The sequence below is a fragment of the Pristis pectinata genome, chromosome 16, assembly GCF_009764475.1.
Source record: "Pristis pectinata isolate sPriPec2 chromosome 16, sPriPec2.1.pri, whole genome shotgun sequence".
Taxonomy (NCBI): Eukaryota; Metazoa; Chordata; class Chondrichthyes; order Rhinopristiformes; family Pristidae; genus Pristis; species Pristis pectinata.
The window spans coordinates 4,203,522-4,222,313 of record NC_067420.1 but is presented as its reverse complement, the minus strand read 5'-3'; the positions used below and the strand labels follow the sequence as shown (position 1 = coordinate 4,222,313).

Below are 18,792 nucleotides of genomic sequence, written 5' to 3'. Positions count from 1 at the left end.
CTTTTCCAAAACTTTACCAAAACTTTTCCAAACTTTACCAAACGCCTCCAAACTTTTCTCGCCCGGCGCTTTTACGGCGATAGTTGGGGAGCGGGTAGGTCCCTGGTTTGTAGCCCCCCCCCAAGGGCTGGCGTTGGCCGCTCGCCGAGGGCGGAGTTGAACTCAGAGCGCGGGGCGGGGCCGGAATGGAGCCGCAGGTGGCGCAGCGGCAGTTTCACGGAGGGACCAGGTTGATGCCTCTCCCCAGGCCGCTGGCGCTGCACGAACCCCGGTGGGTGTGTGGGGTGAGCGCTCCCGTGCGATCCACACAGACTGCACCTCCCCCCCGACCGTAAACACCTCCCATCCACTTCCAGCTCATCTCTGAACCTGCCGGAATCCATTGCTGGGTTGGAATTTGGTTTGCACAACACTGTCGATAAACGGCTTGAGTAATGTGGGAAACAGAACAAAAAAGACACCGGAAATTTAAAAAAAGACGCAGAAAATTTTGGGAACACTCATAGTCGACCACGCCTGTGGACAGAGAAACAGCTTAATGACCCGTCGTCAGTCCTGAGACGTTAACCCCAGTTTCTCTCTCCACAGATGCTGCTTGGCTTTCTGAGGCCAACATTTTCTGGTTTTGCCCAACGTTGGTTGAGCGATAAAGGTTTGCAATCCCTGAGAAGATGTCGTGACAATAGACCACACTTTACGGGCAAGGTGGTGCCGCAATCGATGAAAGCTTTACTGCGTAAACGCTTCCCCACCTGCCCGTACCCACCCTCAATCCACTGGGGCGGCCGAGCGACACAATCCTGACAAACAGACGGGCTAAGTTGTGGAAGGAAGCAAGTGGCCAGAGCCGCTGCCCTCCATACCGTGTGACAGGCCTATCTCCACATGAGATGGTATAATGTGGTTCTGCACTTAAGTAAAGGACAGGAACACAGAATATCCATAACCTAAGACACATAATAACTAAAACCGCGTACAGTAATGACCAAATAATTCCGTTAGTTAGTTCTTGACTTTGGGGTCTTTGCCACTGGTTCCCTGGTCCAGTGGTGGCGCAGCAGGTTTGATGTGTGATGCATGGACCCATGTCAGCTTCCCTTGGACCTTCACGGCAGTAATGGGTGGTCAGCAACACTTGATAATGGACCTTCCCACCCGGGTTCAAGGCAATGTTTCAGTCGATAGGATTTCACGAGTGCCCAATTCCCTGACTGGCAGGCATGACATTCTGTAGTCGTTATGACCTTTTGGGCTTCAATTACCTGTTGATGGAAACCTTTTAGAGTTTGTGTTAGTGCCACACAATACTGCAACATGCTTTCACTCGTGGTGTGGATGTTCATCTGTTTGACATTAACACCAGTAGCCATTAATCATAGTTAACTCCATTCCGTCTTCTACTTTGCTAACGACACCAGAGCCAAAGGGAGATAAGAAACTGCACTGCCCATAAGGACGAGCCTTGGCTTTGCACTTGCTTTGAGGGATGGTATCAGCCTTTCTATCAGCCTCTCAGGATAATAGCGGCTCCATTCTGGTGACCAGCTCATGAAAACATGGCCTCGGCAATGGAGAGATTGGCTATTGAGACGGCCCTAGCATTACAGGACTCGAGCCAGGCCATTAAGGACATTACAGCTGAGATGGTAGCAATTCGCACTGTGGCCCTCCAGAACTGATTAGCGTTAGACTTCCTACTGTTAGGGGCCTGCTGGTTGTGATATTTGTTGCCTGAGATCACTCTGTGGGTTGATGGCCCACAGAACAGCCAACTGCCCCTGATGAAGTCATTACGGAGTTCCAGAAACTCTGTGCTATTGAAACTCAGTAAGATTTGTGCTATCTTTTCCAGGACAAAAGGGAGAACGTGTGAAAGCTGCGGCAAGGTGAGGTTTAAGATGTGCAAGCAGAGACGGTTTGCAGTGTGCAGTCACCCGTGCTGAGCAAGGTCCTTGAGGGCAGAGCTCCTCTTTGTACAGCATGGGAGCCGAGGCCACCACGCACACCAATACAAGGATGCAAACGAAGGATGCAAGGCACACACTAACTATTGGACAATTACTTTACTAACACTAAGGTATTATTGGCCATTAACGTATAGTTTCTATTGGTTATTAGCACCTATATTGATGTAAGGTGATTGGTATTTTATGTATGCAAATGAGGGATTCTAAGGTGCACAAGATTTTAATTGGTCAATATCTGTATAAAAAGAGAACTCTACTGCAGCTTTAGAGCGATTCGGTGACAGGGGCTGAAGTGTTCTCCTTGTGCACAAGTAAATAAAGGGAGTGAGAAATGAGTGCAAGTTGTCAGAGTCCAGTTAATCTGCAACGACACCCAAATCAAAAATGCAACACCCCACCTCTTTCCCATTTGAAACATCTGTGTCCTGGAACACTGAGCTGCTATTCTTTCTCTCCTCTCCACCTAGTTTCTGTAATGGCTACAATACTGTGGTTCCATGTACTAATCCAGGCTCTAAGCTCATCTGCCTTACTTGCTGTACTCCTTGCATTAAAATAAATACTCTTCAGACCATCATTCTTGCCATGTTGATTATTCTGGTTCTGCCTGTTTTTCCTATTAGGTTTACCTTACCTCTACCTTCTTTTCTCAATCACTCTACCTGCTGACCTACTGCTCCATTTCCCAGCCCCTTGCCACACTAGTTTAAACCCTCCCAAGTAGCACCAGCAAACCTCCCTGCAAGGACATTGGTTCCCCTCCAGTTTAGGTGAAATCCGTCCTTCTCGTACAGGTCCCACCTGCCTTGGAAGAGTTCCCAATGATCCAGATATCCAAAGCCCTTTCTTTAGCCACACCTGGCCTCACTAGCGCATGGCATAGGGAGTAATCCTAAGATTACAGCCCTAGAGGTCCTTCTTTTCAACTTTCCACCTAACTCCCTAAGTTCACTATGCAGGACTTCATCTCTCTTCCTGCCTATGTCATTAGAACCAACATGGACCACAACCTCTGGCTGCTCACTTTCCCCTTTCAGAATGACCTGTATCTACTCAGAGACATCCTTGACCATAGCATCAGTGAGGCAACACACCACCCTGGAGTCTTGCTTGCAGCCACAGAAATGCCTATCTGTGTTCCTGACTACGCAGTCCCTTATCACTACCACTTGTCTAGTCTTTGACCTTCCCTGCTGTACGACAGAGCCAGCCCTGATGCCACTGCTCTGGCTGCGGCTTTCTTCTGAGAGGCCACCCACCCCCCCCCCCACCCCACAACAGTGTCCAAAGCAGTATACCTGCTAGAGGGGAATAGCCACATGGTACTCCGTATATCTGCCTACCCTTCCTGGCAATCACCCATTCTATCTGGCTGAACCTACAGTGTGGCCACTTCCCTGGAACTCCTATGATACCTTCTGCCTCCTGTATGCTCCTGAGTCCAAATGCCACTCCAGCTGATCCACACTGTTTGAAACAAGCTGCAGTTGGATACAATTCCTGCAAACATAGTCATCAGGGACATTTGACCTCACCCACCTGTAGTACATCAATGCACTCTGTACTAACTCAATGTAACTGTACTGTGTAATGAATTGATTTGTATGATCAGTTTGCAAGACCAGTTTTTCACTGTACATTGGTACAAGTGACAATAATAAACCAATACCTATTTCACAGATGGAGCATACCACTCCAATGACTGCCATTTCTACTCCTCAAGTTATTACTGGCTTTAAAGAAAAAAGGACTTTACCTTGACTACCTCCTTGCCTAAGCCTCACTCATAAAAGCCTCTGCAGTTAGACCTCAAGCACAGCATTTCCACCCTCAAAATAGCCCTTCTCAAAATGGCCACTCTTTTACAGCTCACAACCTTTTTAATTTGCTTCTTTCCCTCCATGCAAATATTGCCGGTCTGACATTAATGAGGTCTTACCTGCTCGCAGCCTTTTTAAATCCACCTTCCCCATATCCTCTATCAATCTTTCTCTTGAATATACTTAGCAAATGGATATCCCACAGCCCTATGAGATAAAAAATCTAAAGAAGCAGAACCCTTTGAGTGAAGAAGTTTCTCAGTGCATCAAGGTACCCTGGGAAAAATTAATTAAATCCAAGGGAACTCTCCACTGGCTGGAGTCATGCCCAGCACAAAGAAGATGATCGTGGTTATAAGGTGGAATCATTTCATTTCAACCCCATCATCTCCAGAACTAACAGCTCCTCATGGTTTTAAGAACTTCTATAAGGTCACTCCTCTCAGCCTTCTCTGCTCCAGGGAAAACAGTCCCAGCCTATCCGGTTTCTCCTCATAACTCGAGCCCTCCAGTCCAAGCAACATCCTTGTGAATCTTTTCTGCACCCAGTCTAGCTTAATCACGTTGTTCATATCGTTTGGTGACCAGAACAGCACACAATACACCAATTGCGGTCTTGCCGTCATCTTGCATAGCTGCAACGTGACATCCATACTCTTGTACTCATTTCCCCAACCGATGAAGGCAAGTGTGCCAAACACCTTCTTCACCACCTTGTGTAACTCTGTTGCCAGACAAAGCTACCCCATCTCCTTTCCCTCTTTTGCCTTTTCTTTTGAAATTTTGAATAAGCTGGACCAGAAACTCAACCAGCCACATAAGTATGGTGGTTTCAAGCGCAGATCAAATGCTAGTATCCCGTGGTGAGTGACTCACCTCTTGACATCCTAAAGCCTTTTCCCCATATATGAGCTGCAAGTCAGGAGTGTGACGGAATACTCTGCACTTGTCTGCATGAGAGCAACTCCGGCAAAGCAGCCTGTTGATTGGCACCATCCTAAACGTTCAATTCCTCCTCCACTGGCTTCAGTGGCTGCCGTGTGTACCACATATAAAATGCACTATGGTTAGGTTGCTCCTTTAGCGCCTCCCAAATCTGTGAGCTGCATCACCAGGAAGGACAAGGGCAGCAGATACATGGGAACACCAGCTGCAAGCCCCCCTCCTAATCACACACCATCCTGATTTGGAAGGATATTGCTGGGTCTAAATCCTGGAACTCCATTCCTGGGAGCACTTTGGGAATATTCTCAGCAGAGGACTGCAGTGGTTCAGGATAGCTTACCGACACCTTCTCAATGACAGTTAGGGATGGGCAATGTAGATAATAGATATAGATATTGGCATAGATAAGGTCGACAGTAACAGTCTTTTCCCCAGGGTAGGGGAGACCAAAGGTAGAGGGCACAGGTTTTAGGGTGAGAGGGGAAAAATTTAAAAGGGACCCAAGGGGCAACTTTTTCACGCAGAGGGTGGTGAGTATATGGAACGAGCTGCCAGAGGTTGAGGCAGATACCATAGTATCATTTAAGGAGAACTTGGATAGGTACAGGGAGGGGCGGGTCTTGGAGGGATATGGGCCGAATGCAGGAAATTGGGACTAGCTAGGTGGGCACTGTGGTCGGCATGGACTGGTTGAGCCGAAGGGCCTGTATCCGTGCTGTATTGCTCTATGACTCTTATCTCAGTCCTCAGTGATCATCTGCCACCCCTTGTTTTAGTCACCTCCAGGTAGGGAAATGTTTCTAAGCAAATGCCCTGTCATGCAGTTTAAAAAGTTGAATCCTCATTTGCAACCCACCCTGCTTTTATTTCAGATTTCCAGTATCTGCAGTATTTTCCATTTGTGATATCAGATGATGATTCCCACTTATACCTCATCTGGACTCATCTTTATTTATCTCTTACACTCTTTTTCACCTTGCACAAACAGCCCTTTTGACTTAATTTCTCTTGCCTTCTACCCTATCACAGACCTCCCTCCTTTCTCTGTTACTTTAAATTAGATTGCCTCTTAACTTTTTCCAGTTCTGGAGGTCATTGCCCTAAAATATTAACACTGTTGCCACAGACACATCCTAATCTGCTCAGCATTTTCCAGCATTTCCTGTTTTTATTTTAGTTTTCCAGCATTTGCTTTGTCTCAGCCCAGTGATTATTTGCTGCATACCCTCCATGGTAAATTTATCCTTCCTTGGTTAAACATACCAAAACTGTACACAGTACTCCAAGTGTGGCCTTATCAAGATCCTTGATCAAGATTAGGTATATCTATACTCTTACACTCCAATCTGTTTTTTTTAATAAAGGCAATGTGCCAGTGACTTTCCTAATCCACTTAGTTGCACTTGTGGCATAACTTTTGTTTAAAAGGATTCCAATGAATGACCTCCCAGTCCTTTTACTACTGAAATAATTTTCAGCTATTCTACTTATTCTACAGAAGTGAACAACACTTCTTTCCATTGACAATATTTTGACCAATTCATTTAGCTCATCTATACCCTGGTATTCTGCTCACAGCTCACTTCTACGCTCCCTCTTGTATTAATAGAAAATGTGGATGTACTATATTCAGACCCTTCATCAAAGTCATTGATACAGATTCTAATTTGCTGAGGCTAAGCTTTGATTATTGCATTGTGGCAACCTGAAAAATGACCTAATTATTTCTGCTCCGTTTTCAGTATGTGCGTGTGTGACTGCATGGGAGTTGAGAATGAGCACACGCCTCACCCCTTCACAGTCTTGTCCCAGTCATCATTAGGAAAGCCACAAAATCCTGAACAATACCTTTGATTGATTTATCATTGGAACTTGGTCACAGCCAGTGTTGACTGACAACTGATGATGCTGGACTCGCTGTATGTTGCAGCCTTTCTGTTTTATTTCATATTTCCAAACATGCATAGTTTTATTTCACTTCATAGTTAAGACTTTCTTATATTAACTACTGCAAGACATGCTCCTTGTGTTTCAGGTTTCCATCAGCAGGTGGTGCCCGAACATGAACAGTTCTTACCATCTGTGCTCTGCTTCTGAAAGAGTGAGATACGGAAGTTCAGCTCCATGCAACTGTGAAAATCTAACCTTCTACCACTAAAACAATCTTCTGTTCTCTATTGGTATGATTATTTCAGCATTCTGATTTGGAAAGCAGGACATATAGGCACGGGAATGATCACTTCCTTGGTGCAGTGTCTGCCACATATCATAAAGGTGTGGCAGGCATCCCCTTAAGTATGGGGGTGACTGCAATATTTTGTCCACAGCCTTAGGTGTCGAAGTCCTTCCAATATCAGGAATGAACCTAGGAATTGTAGTTAAATATTTTGGTTTTCTAAGAATGGTAAAAATCATAAAAATGCTTTTGAGCTGGCACAGAAAAAAAACACAAAATCCTTAATCTTTGGGCTGGTGAACCTCCTCCTAAGCCACGGTAAGAGAGACTGGGCTGTAGTGTACTTATAGAATCCTAGCACGATACAGCACTGAAGCCTTTGGCCCTTCCATGCTGGCGCTGATTCTTTTGAAAAGGTTTCCCAATGAGTCTCACTTTGTTTTCACACGGCCCTCAAATTTCTCCTTTCCAAATATTTACCCAATATCTAATTTTGAATCTACTTTCAGGCGATGTATTTCAGATCACAACCACCTGCTGTATAACATTATTATGCATTAGGTGCATCTGGTTACTTGGATGATTAATACCTGTAATCAGTTCCTTGATTATCAATCAAGGCCATTGTCAACAAGAATGGAAATATCCAACTTGTAATAGGCAGTAGGACAGGAACTATGAGGTGAGGATACCATAAACCTGATGAATAATGAGGCATCTGGAGTTGATGGTGTAGTGGAACTTGTGCCACACTGTCACACCCTCGTGAGGATGTGGCAGGGCAAGGAAATCCCAAATGGCTGCAATCGTGACAAACTTCAACAAAAGGAAAATTCAAATTACTGTTCTTTGTAACAGAGAGCATTACAATGGCCCTTCTGAACTGTCTCCTGTTACTTGATCAAGAGGTCCTCCCAAAATTTCAATGTTGCTTCAGGTCCTCAAGAAGTACCAGTGACGTGATTTTCACGACTTACTGCCTACAGGAAAAATGTCAGGAACAACATAGAACTGCTCTTTGCTGACTTCACCAAGCCCAAAAGGAGCTGTCCTTCTGCAGTCAGTATGGATGCATCTCAGAGACAATCACCATTGCTGACAGGCTCCACAATGTATGAGGAATGATTATCAGTATCCGACCCATCACAAACCTCACTGAGGTTAGGGCAGGAGTCAAGCAAGGCTACATCACTACCCTGACGTGTTTACGAATATTCCTGACTACAATGCTGCACTTGACCACCACCAAGCTCCCGGTCAGAGTGGACCTAAACCACTGGGTGGATGAGAAGTTATTAATGCTGGCAAGATCACAGGGTTTGTCCACGGAATGCCAGTATATCACCAAAGCTCCTATAGGTTGCGGGAGGCACCAGGAATTAAGGAGAGGAAGAATGAGACTGATGGGATTGCCCTTCTGGGCATCAGCATGGACTCCATTCTGTGTTGTAATAATAATCATCTCTGCACTAAAGGAGTAAGTCCTCAGTTTATGTAACTTTCAGTTGTTGGTAAATCTTCCTCTAAGCCCTGGCCATTTTTCCTTCATGTGAAGTGCCTAGAAGTGGACACAGTGTTCCTGCTGTGGCTTAGTCACAGGTTTTAGGGATTTTTGGAAAATCCTGCAATGTGCAAGCATTAAGGGGCTGCAGCAGGTGTCAGAAATGTAGTGGGAACAAAAGCACAGAAATAACTGATCAAGCTGGCACAACAGAAGCATGTATTTCGTTTCTCTGTTTGTTATTGGAGAACTGGATAATTTCCTAGAAGGTGTCTATACGGTTGAGGGGAGGAGTGGAAGCACTATTAACTGCAAAATGGATGCAGGGAGGGTGTCACCTAAGTCAATATATTCTTCAAGATCCCCTAGAATTGGCTGCAGAATAAATCTTGTTGATAACAGGACCCGAGCAAAGGTAAGCACATTCTTATTTCTGCACATTTCCTGTGGAATCCATCAAATATTGTGCCATCCCAGAATAGGAGCTCCCAGACCACCTGGATGATGCCATTTCAACCACTGCACACAACCGTCATCCTCACACCTTGTGCTAGATTTGGATGTTACCTCCCTTACAGGTAGAATTATGACTTCCAGCAAAGCAATTCTCTGGAATTGGAGGCCGCACAGTAGAACTAAAAGCCATACATGAGGCAAATCCTTCATCTCCCTCATCCTGGGGGCTTCTTCACACAATAACATACCCAAAGTGGACTGCTCACTGGAAGTGACCAATTGTATGCATGTTGATGTTTCAGTGACACCGCCAAGGATCGGAAGGTCAGTGAAAAAGAACTACCTAACATCCACACTGCTGTGCCTGATAGAGGAAGTAACATCCAAAGAAACTCAGGGTGTTCTCTATCACTTGGTTTAGATAGCTGTTAACTATAGATTGTCTGAGGTAGCAGATAAACTTTGGGCTACTTTGAGTGAGCAATACCAAGAATACTTCATGGTGTGCTAGCCCTCATATTCATAGGTTGTATGCTGCATTTGTGGCAGTTCATCTTGTGTAGTATGATTTCCTCTGACAGCTCAAAGAACATGTGCAATCCTCTGCAGTGATAAATGCAGGTGAATAACCTAGGCAGTGCTATGTCTACATTTGCAGGGCTTTCATTAAATTATCTTCCTCATATTAACAACAGGAAGAAAGGCTCAGCACTTTGCATATTGTGAAGTAAATGACTGTGGTAACGAAGAATACTGAAGGGAAATAGCTACTTCAAAAAATGTCCAATCAAAGCATAAGCCACACAAACACAAACTGACAAACTTAAAAGAAAATACAAAGAGCTCTAGATAAAATGATAAACCTACCTTTGAAAGAATATTTGATTTAGTCAGGCCCAGGATCCCAGATGCATTCAGATAAAATGAGTGTGCAGCGCATTGCAGGTAGAGCCTTGTCAGCAGTCAGGATATTCTCTGAGGAACCTATCTGAATAAATAATGAATGTAGCAATTCTGGTGTGCATGAGCCACAATGCTGTCCAAAATAGCCCATCAGGACACTAGGCTCATTCCATACGTGGAACACAACCTGCACTCATCACAAGTGAAGCTCTGACCATCCACCCAACACCAGTGTAACTCTGCAAGATGTTTGAAATATTGAGGCCAATGAGAAACAGTAACACCAGGAGAATGCCTGGACATTTCTGCTCCTTTCTTGCCAACGTCAATGGACAGGAGCAATATAGGTGCATAGGGATGGGGGTGCAGGTTGGCAAATAAGGATAAGGTGGGGGTTGTTGGGACAGGGGTGGGATGGACGGTATTGGGATGGGATATTGGCAGGGTGGGGTTGTGTTGGGTCTAGAATGCAGGATGAGTGATGTTGGGATGGGGTAGAGTGGGGGCGGTGCTGGGACTAGAATGCAAGATGAGAGGTGTTGGGATTGGGCAGGGTGTGGGGGTGTTGAGACTAGGGTGCAGGCTGAGTGTTATTGGGAAGGGACAGTATAGGAGTGTTTTGGGACTCGTGTGCAGGGTGAGTAATGTTAGGATGGGCCAGATTAGGGATGTGTTGGGACTAGGGTGCAGGGTGACAGTGGTGTTGGGATGAGGGTGCAGTGGGTTTGGGAAGGGTGAGGTGGGTGGTGTTGAGGTCGGTGATCTTGGGGTGGTTCATATGGGTCGTTCCTTCCTGGCATGGACTAAACTATGGTTGGCTGAAGGGTAACTGGTGTGATGTGCTGTTTCAAAAGGGATGCAATAATGAAATTCTAGGCCTAACAGCCTCACACTGTGACACAGCAAGGTTGCTGTGCATTAGGTGTGGGTGTTTGATTTCTCTGAACTCACCATTTACAGCAAACTTTCCCAGCAAGATCGAGTGCAGCATCGCCTTACTGACCGGCACGGCGAAGGTCGGCACATGATTCTACGGCACGGAAGTGGGATACGCTCAGGAAGCCATCGGAAAAATCTGAGAAGAGGGGATAAGAGTCAAGAGCAAAGGTATAGTATGGTGTGGGTTGCCTCATTAAAACAGGAAACAGAAGAATGTGGAAAAAGGATAAAGAAATATTTGATCTGAAAGCATCATCTAAAGGTCTATAATACAGAATGTCCTTTCGTCCTGCGCATAACTCAGTAACGTAACAACCTAGAAATCTGAAATTTTTCACGTAAGTGATGTTCAACATAAGGATGTGTGCTACACTGTCAGTTTTTCTACCCCCCCCCCCCCCCCCCCAGGAGGCACTGCACAGCCCAAAGAGGACCTAATTTTAAATTTTCCTCATTGAAAATTGACAATTTTTTTTTCAGATTCTGTTTTTGAGGTACTAAATATTTGGGTGGACCTGACCCAAGTACTTTTGGTCAACCTGAACCACAAATAGAAACTGAAGACTTGTGCACCGAGTTTATGAGAGACATGATCTACAATGTAAACCAGTTAAAAGTATATATAGAAGAGAAAGAACCAAGTTAAATGAGACATTAAACAAATGCCTTAGATACAACGAGGCTGTTTACAATAGAAATGTAGAAAACCTACAGCACAATTCAGGCCCTTCGGCCCACAAAGCTGTGCTGAACATGTCCCTACCTTAGAAATTACTAGGCTTACCCATAGCCCTCTATTTTTCTCAGCTCCATGTACCTATCCAAAAGTCTCTTAAAAGACCCTATCGTATCCACCTCTACCACCGTATCCAGCTGCTCATTCCACGCACTCACCACTCTCTGAGTGCAAAACATACCCCTGACATTTCCTCTATACCTACTCCCCAGCACCTTAAACCTGGGTCCTCTTGTGGCAACCATTTCAGCCCTAGGAAAAAGCCTCTGACTATCCACACAATCAATGCCTCTCATCATCTTATACACCTCTATCAGGTCCCCCCTCATCCTCCATCGCTCCATGATGAAGGAATCATACTTTTTTCAATACTTCTGGCGGAATGAGAACATTTTTTCTTATTAATTTACTTTTGGCTAAAGTTCAAAGACATGACATGATTGCCTTGGCCGTGGCATCGTCAGGCATTGCTTCGACACTTCTGATGGGGGGAGAACTACACATTCAGCTTTAAACTCCCCTTAAATTTAGTAAGTGTGGAGATTCCAACATATAACATTAGTTGGGGAACTGCAGAGTAAAAAAAATGTAAAAGATTGTAAATTTATTGTCTGTAATGAATGTACAGTGGTTCATAAAGCAACCACTGAAGCATTAGATTGAATGTTGCAAGATCTTAGACACAATGATAAATTAATGGGAGGTTTTACTTTAGTGCGAGCTGGAGATATTTGTCAAATGCTACAAGTAATTCCACGAGGTACTAAAGCAGATGTATTGAAAGCTTGTATTAAAGCATTGTATATTTGGGAAAATATTAAACAGTTACACTTGAATTTGACAGGTGATCCATCTGTGAGAGAGTTTGCTTCGAATTTATTCAAATTAGGAAAAGGGGAAATTAAAAACGAAGACTCAACAGGAATGATTTTGATGAAAAACCTGGGACAAATTGCTACATCACTTCATGATCTGATGCAAGCTGTTTTCCCAAATGTCGCTCGACACTATTTGAATTACCAATAGTTGCATGAAAGAGCAATTTTAGCACCAAAAAATGATGCAGTGCAGGCCATGAATAAAGACCTTCTATCAAACCTTCCTGGACAACCTGCACAATATAAATCTATTGACAGTGTGACAGCCGTTAATCAGGCTGTATATTTTCCTGCTGAAGTTTTAAGCTCTCTGTCACCATCATATAATCTTGAACAAAAAGGAGCTCCAATCGTGCTACTCGGGAACTTGGATCCACCAACACTCTTCAATGGCACAAGATTATCAGTTCAAATATTACCACCACATGTAACTGAGGCTACAATAATGACAGGTAAAATCTCTCAGATACCAATTATCCCATCTGATCTACCCTTTCAATACAAGTGACTTCAGTTCCTTGTTCAACTTAGTTTTGCTATGAGCATTAACGAGGCGCAAGGCCAATCACTAAAAGCTGGCAGCCTTAATCTTGAAACTCAATGCTTTTCCTATGGTCAGCTGCATGTTGGTTGCTCCAGAGTTGGAGATAAAAATAATCTTAGTGGATTCAAAAGAAAGAAATATAATGTATTCTGAAGCACTTTGACATTGAAGTGATGTAAACATACACATTGTGCATAGGTACATACCTATTTAAACCAAATATTAAATGTAATTTTTGTATGCATATTTATTTTCTGTGTGTATGTTTTTATTGGTAACTGCAGTTATACTACAAAGTTTTAACCCCCTAATTAAATTTTTCATGGTAATATTTATATATTTAAGTTAGATTTTATTTCATTTACAAGGTGTTATAAAACCCAAGTGCATGGAAAAAAATGCAAACATTATGATTGCCAGCAATAATAACCTGACCAATTCCAGGTAGAGCTTAATGGCTTGAGAGGCAGGAGGGACCCACAGCACTGCACTAAACTAACTACACACCACTTCTCACAGCCCTGCAAATTTCTCCTCTTCACCAAATGCTTTTTTTGAAAACCGCTTCCGCCAAACTTGGAGGCAGGGAATGCATGTATCCAAAGAGAAGTGTTTGGAAGGGGCAAGCTAACTATTGGACACTTTTTAAAAAGATTCCTGATGCTTCTTGAAGTGAAAGTGAAAATCATGATTCCTTTTAAAAAGGAATTTTTGTAGACCTTTTAAAGTGGATGCGAAATGAATCAATGAGCTGAACTGAAAGTGGCCTGAAATTTAAAGCAAGACAATGGAAAACGGGTAAGAGATTGATAGTGGTGTCAGGTGGAGTGCAGAATTTTCAGTGGCAAGGGAGGGAATTTCCAGTTATACCAAATTCCCCAATGATGTCATTGTCTTGTTTAGGGGAGATTGAGAGTATTCAGAGACAATTAAGTGGATGTGCAATGTTTGCTGATGAATAACAAATCATACATACTGGAAGAGAACTAATGACACTTGTACACTAAATCATATTATTATGTTCATATTCATAAAAATTTGCATCTATATTGGGTTCAGCACATCCCTTTTGAGATACCCCAAACTGCTTTACAGTTAAATATTTGAACTTGACAAGACTTTTGAACTCCTGCCACTGTAATATATCATACATGGCAACCCATGTGCACACGTCAAACTCCTAAAATCTGCAGTATGATAATTCTAAGATAACCCATTTTATCTATGCTGATTAAAGGATAAATATTGACTAGGATAACAGCGATAACTTTTCAGCTCTTCCATGAAATACGGCTACGGGATCTTTTCTCTCCATCTGAGAACATTTCATTTGAAATTCATTGTGTTCTGACTGCACTTTGCCATTTCTCTCTTCACAGATCCTGAATTGACTTACTGAGTGCTGTAATCATTTTCTGTTTTATTGCAAACTTCCAGCATCTGCAGTTTTCTAGTTTTTGTGTACTAAAAGCATACTGCACTTAAATACAGTAAAACATCCCACAACTATTCAGAGAAACATTATCAAACCGTATTTGATACCAAATCACAGAAGGAGATAATAGAATGGTAATCAAAGACTTGGTCAAAAAGGTAAGTTTTAAGAAGGATTGGAGAAAGAGAGAGGGAGTAGAGAGGCTGAGAAAATGAGGGGAAGAATTTCAGGCATGTGTACATGAATATAATGCACATACCATTCGCAGCAATATACAAAATTATCTCCTGGTTCAGATATACAAATCAATCAGAAGAAAGTTGAGGATTCCTAATTGTTCACAGAAGTATAAAGATAAATACAGTTTCTAGACCCACAGGACAGAAATTAATCCTCACTTCAAAAGACATGGGATATTGGAAATCAGCTAGCAAGTTACATCTGACAGAATTAATGGAGATTTTTGTGCAAACAGTGGAGTGTACTTATAAAGGAGATGCACTGGATGTTATGTGTATGGATTTTCCAAGAAGTATTTAATAAGGTGCCACATAGGAGGCTTGTTATTAAAATTAATTAAAGGCAGGAATGCAGTGGCAGGATTAAAGGTCGATTAAATAATAGAAAGTAAAGAACTGTGGTTAATGGATATCTTTAATCGGGAGGGTTTTAAACAGTAACTTATTCTTCTCAGTTTATTGAAATAAACTGAACATAGGTTAACTATGAAAGAGTACCAATATTTTCAGTTAATACAGGATGTGTTTTAGCATGAGAGGATTGTGCCACTTTGGGTAGATTTAAAAAGGTTGCCCAGATAGTTGGGAGCTGAAATCCTAATACACTTTGGGAGAAGAATAAGATGGGTGGCACTATAGCACAGCAGTTAGTCACAGCTCCAGCAACTTGTGTTCGATCCTGACCTCTGGTGCTGTCTGTGTGGAATTTGCACATCCTCCCAGTGATGATATGGGTTACCTCTCAGATCTTACAGGCACGAGGGTAGGTTAATTGTTTCAGTGAAATTACTCCTAGTGTAGGTGGGTAACTGGAGAATCAGAGAGGAATTGATGGGCATGTATGAGAGAACAGGTTAATAGTAAATAAGTGAGAGAATGGGATTTGCTCTGGGAGCCAGCATGGACTAAATGTTCTTCCTCTGTCATAAGAAAATGTGACATAACCACTAAATGATTAAACCTAAAACAAGCATGAGAAATTAAGGATTCAGATAGTAGAGCAGTAGAAGTGAGAAGACAGGTTAACAAAACTCTTGGTAACATTTTTGATCCTAGGTTTTATAGAAGTACAGAAATACTGAGTTCATGATAAACTTACACAAATCTGATGTTCCTTTATGGTCTGTCTGGAACCCTACCAGCTGGAAGCTCAGTAATGTTAGACTAAAGAAGCCAAGTATTAAAGTGGAGCTTTAAATCCTTTCCCTGGAGGATCTGAGGCACTTAGAAATTTCTGAATGCTGATAGAGAAAAAAACACCGCAGACTAGAGGGAGAATAAATTCACTTGCTGCACCAGAGCTGGGTAAATCACGTGAACCCAAAGGAAATAACCACTCAATGAAGTTACTGTCACCCACTTCATCAATGACTATCACAAAACAAAAAGTTTGCTGATTATTATTCAGATCAATTCGCAACTCCTCAGAGATTCAGTGATCCATCCATAACTGCAGCAAGACCTGGGCAACATTGAGAGGCAAGTAACAATTGCGCCAGACAACTGTCACACAATGACAGTTTAACAAGAGGAAGCCAATCACCTTGATATTCAATTGCATTACTATTGATGAATCCACCAGAGTCAGTTTTCTGCAACTTGATCAGCTACCGAGGCCACAAAAGGCTGCCCTTGAGGTGGCTGCTATGCAGATGAGATGGTCGACCGCCTCCTTATGGACTGTGTGATTTCCAAGAAAATTTGGAAAAGGACGCAGTGGTCTTTGTTAAGGTTGATCCCTAACAGCGGCATATCACAGGACTTGGTGCGCTATGCTACTGAAAGAAACAACTACTGCTGGAAGATCATTAATTGAGTGAAAGACACAGTCGGGTCTGCTGAAAACATTTACTCTTCCAACGCAAGATGTCCGCAAGCAAACATTGCCAACTGGCACAATCCACGGTGCCACAGTCTGTGCGGAGGGATGCACTGAGGGTTGGTGCAGCCACAGCAAAGGCTCTGTGGGGAAGGACCACAGTCTAGGCTCCTGCTGCAACTGGACTCTGAGGGGCTGGGCCCTGTGTAATAGCCTCTCAAACATTTCACTTATGGAATGTTTGAGAACGAAACATTAATGATGTTGACACATTATAAGTGAATGTATTAAGTTACCTGGCACAGTAAATGAGATAATGATCTCAACATTTTATGAATAAAGCATTCTTTGAAAAAATGTGAGTCTACAAAAATGAGAGGCTGGTATCCTGACATCCCAAACCCATCCCACCCCCTACAAGGCATAAGGGTGGGATGGAGAACCCTTCAATTCCTGACTGAAGAAGGGCCCTGACCCGAAACGTTGACCGCCTGCTTTTCTCCACGGATGCTGCCTGGCCCGCTGAGTTCCTCCAGCATCATCATGTTTTTCATCTAGATTCCAGTACCTGCAGTCCTTTGTTTCTCTAGGTCAACAAGGGGACTGCGAACTCTACCTGATGGGCAGGAGCTGCCCGGCAGGATGGGTGAGTGGGTAGTTTGTGAGGTGGATTACTCCTTCCACTGTTTATGCTGAGCTCCCGTGTACCCCCAATCTTCTCAGTACCATCCTCAATGCTCCTTCTCCATTTTGGGTGAATTTGGGCCAGGGATGCCCCGGAGTTTTGCAATTTTCTTTTCAAGACAGATTTGAGAACATCCTGGAAACTTTTCCTCTTTCCATGGCAAAGCTCAGAATAGAGTGTTCGTTTTGGGAGTCTAGAGCCATGCATGCAAGCTATGTGATTTGCCCACAAAGCTGATTGTGTGTAATTAGAGCCTTGATATGAGATTATGGGCTTTACTTCCAACATTTGCAAAACAAATGTCCACTACAAACCTGCCCCTGCAGTACAACCCCACTCTTCAGTAATAAAGGTACATGGTGAGGCCATGGAAAACGTAGACCACTTTCCGTATTTCAAGGGTTACCTCTCAGTGAAAGCAAACATTAATGATGAAATTCACCACTGCCTTCAATGCATAGCCTCTGGCCAACTGTCTTTGAAGATCAAACATGGCACAGAACTCATTGTCCACTGGACAGCTGTGATCCCTGCCATCCTATCTGCTTCTGAGATTTGTACTACCTTCAGAAAGCACCTTAAGGCCCCAGAATGATGCTGCCAATGGTGCCTCCGCAAAATCCTCCAAATTTGCTGGAATGTTCAGTGAACTGATGTCATTATTAACATATGCAAAACAATGCAGATAATCTGCATATAACAAGTTTAAACAGCTGTGAAAAAATAACCAGATCAACTGCTGGTTGAAAGATAAATGTTGGCCTGGATGTTAGAACCTCAAAGCTTTACAAATAATATTATGGAATATTTTACACAGGGCTCTGTTTAAGGCAACACCTAGAGTCATAGAACAACACAGCATGGCCCAACTCATCCATGCTGACCATGGTTCTAGTCCCAAATTAGTCCCAATGCAGCACTCCCTGACCACTACACAGAGATTTTAAACTCAATTATGTCACTAACCCGAGAAGCGTGAACCCACAACCTTCTGAATCAGAGATGAGTGCAATCAACTGAGCCACTACTATCACCATGGTTCACCGGGTATGGTACACTTTAACAGAGATTGAGATAAGACTGAATCTGTTTTGCAAATAGAATGATTGAGGCTAAGGGGGCCATGACCTGCTCCTGCTCCTAATTTGTATAAACGATAAACTTCACAATATTTAAACATGGGCTCTTAAACTAGCAGGCTTATCTGTTCTGCCCATGTGTTTATGTTTCCTCACCTCGCAGTGCTGAGGTAATGGTAATAACGCTGGTCCATCTGCAGCAGTTTCCAACTCTCAGTGACTACTTCTTGCAGGAGGAAGAGCTTTTCATTCAAACAATTAAACATTTGCAATAATTTGAGATCCCTCCGTATCTGTATAAATTAGAGCAAAAATCGTTAGCGTCACTGGAGCTGAAGGGAAAAATACTATTGTTTGCTGAGTTTCCAAGCTTCTTTGCCAACTGATATCCCCGAGAACTGACACAGAACGGTGGGGCCAGCTTCCCCTACCCCTCTGAAAGCCCCTCCATCTCTGGGGGTGAATGGTTTTGTTATAGTGACAACTGCACTGGATTCACAGAGGTCGCACATGGGCTGACATGGTTGCAGAAGCATCGACCGAACCCTGTTGGGGGATTTATTTGCTAAGCTCCACACAGGACAGCCGACCCTCGATCCTCCAGTGAAGAGGTCCGACTCATCGGGGTCCCGGTGGATATGGTAATGGCTGCAGTTATCACGTCCCCGAT

General features: G+C 43.4%; 1 long non-coding RNA gene across 2 annotated transcripts; it reads left to right on the top strand.

Annotated features, from left to right (window-relative positions):
- Positions 1-106: 106 nt before the first annotated feature.
- Positions 107-6,559, top strand: LOC127578989 (uncharacterized). 2 transcript variants are annotated; one of them, XR_007957616.1, is made up of 3 exons: positions 107-271; positions 1,853-2,077; positions 6,475-6,559. It is a non-coding gene; the product is annotated as an uncharacterized LOC127578989 (long non-coding RNA). The 2 variants fall into 2 exon arrangements; XR_007957615.1 differs by lacking the exon at positions 6,475-6,559 and having other exon boundaries at positions 1,853-2,303.
- The last annotated feature ends 12,233 nt before the right edge of the window (positions 6,560-18,792 follow it).